General features: G+C 32.7%; 1 long non-coding RNA gene across 1 annotated transcript; it reads left to right on the forward strand.

The window, feature by feature from the left end:
* Positions 1-13: 13 nt before the first annotated feature.
* Positions 14-1,226, forward strand: LOC111378871. Its single transcript, XR_002699925.1, has 2 exons — positions 14-495; positions 924-1,226. It is a non-coding gene; the product is annotated as an uncharacterized LOC111378871 (long non-coding RNA).
* The last annotated feature ends 858 nt before the right edge of the window (positions 1,227-2,084 follow it).

Below are 2,084 nucleotides of genomic sequence, written 5' to 3' on the forward strand. Positions count from 1 at the left end.
TTTTTACAAATAGGAATTCTCATCTTTTGTTTCATGTAATTTCACTGCAAAACATAATATTATACTGTATATTTTAAATAAAATTTTAGTGCATGCACCGATGGCAGAGAACATATGAAGATGTCTGATTGCTCAAAATTTATATTTGCTACAATTTAAGCAAGTCAGTTTTCCTAATATATTATTAACTGTCTTGTTTTTCATTTCTTCTTGAGTGGGCCCTGACTATAGAGGAGTTTATCAATTAAAGATGTCTGTATTGCTTCATTTTAATATTCAAAATCTGTCTTTATGATTAGAACTGCAGATTAACGTCCAACTTTCTTCATAGTTATACTATTTTTGAAGTTCTAGATTGTGTTAAATTGTTGACATTCAATGTTGTTTGCACTTCAAGAGGAAATGATCAGAGGTTTAACGAGATTGAGCTGGGAACGTATTGATGTCAACTTCAGTGGAAGTGTGCAAAGATTTCTTGCACATAATACTATTCAGGTATGTAGCTATTGTAACATGAGATCCATAATGCATAGTTAGTTTCTATGCCTCTACCATTATATCCTGAGTAGATTGTGTGATTTGAATCGTCTAAAACAAGACTTTAAACTCGTTTAGGTGTAAGTTATGTGAATTTAGAAAATATTGTAATTGACTTCCTACATCAGAAAGCGTCCTTATGCATAGCACGACATGAGATTTACGACAAATTTGGACGAAATATCCCTTTGAGATTCTTCGGCAACATTTGAAATTGCACTTAGCGACCTCAGCGGATCTTAATCAGTTAAGACTGTTGCTGCATTTCTTTCTTCAAAACTCAATTTCCAGCATTATTTGGCTTAATGCCTGTTCAAAAGTTCATCAGCTAGCTAGTAGTTTTTCCTTTGGTTTCAACGTGGCATTTTGTTTCCTTATGTGTCCAGGTGAAAACGTACTGCATAAATTCTGCCGGAGCCGATGTAATACAGCATATGATCGACAATTTTGTATTATAGAAAAGTGTACACCGACGCAAACCCGCTTTATTTTTTGATGTAATTATCTGAACCAGAAAGAAATTTAGTAAGGATAATTTTCTGTTGTGTAACTTATACATTGAGTCACAAAAGTATTGAGAAAGAGTTAATTCTGTGCTGCTACTGCTACTTATCTTTACCTTCATTGGTTGCTTTTGCCAATTTACTGATGCATCTGAAATTGCAATAAGAAATTCTTTGTTTAATTGAGTCATTACTCGGACTACTTGGTATATGAATATTAGGAAGATACTATATGTACCAAATTATTTACTAAATGGATGACCGAATTGACAAGTGACGCCCCCTATGTCGCGTCCTTATTGGAGTGAACAGGCACCCCTCCAATAGGGAGCGCCACTTGTCAATTCGATTAAAAATTAGATAAGACATTTGGTACAAGTAGATTAATTCATGAATATTAAGGGGCGTGAAAATGAGCGGATTGGCTCAAACTAGCATGGTTGCAAGCTGTTTTTGTAATTTTTGTGTGTAAATTTTAATATTATTTAAAGTTAAACCATTTTTGATTGAATATTCTCGTTGACTTGGTTGTAAGTTGTGCTAATAAACTGTTTCTGAATTATTAAAATTAAATTAAATTAAATTAAACAAAAAAAGTTGAAAATTGTTCGCAATGGTCATGGACTATGCCAATTTCAAAGAGATCGTAGAGACAGAAACTTGAAGTAGAGGATGGATCGGTGATGATCATTAATATAAATAGCATTGTTCTTTTTTAATGATCATCAATAGTAAAGTGTGAACTTATTGTTATTTTTTCATATAAATTGCTGATCATTAGTAGTATTTTCCCTTATAAATGTGTCCTTTGTACTCATTGCTAATAAACGGAGTTGAATGAATTCTCCATCATAATATGCAGGGGCGGATCCAAGAGGATCCCATAGGTCACTTGACCCTCTAGTTTTTGAAAAATAAAAAAAAAAAAGATATTGTTTGGGCTCACTATAGAATATCAGACAAAGTTGAAATATTACATTTTTAATATCATTTTGAAACACTCACGACCTAGTATTTCACGTCGTTAATGGTGTACGAAATGAC

This window comes from Olea europaea, unplaced genomic scaffold (assembly GCF_002742605.1).
Source record: "Olea europaea var. sylvestris unplaced genomic scaffold, O_europaea_v1 scaffold18887, whole genome shotgun sequence".
In the NCBI taxonomy this organism is placed as follows: domain Eukaryota; kingdom Viridiplantae; phylum Streptophyta; class Magnoliopsida; order Lamiales; family Oleaceae; genus Olea; species Olea europaea.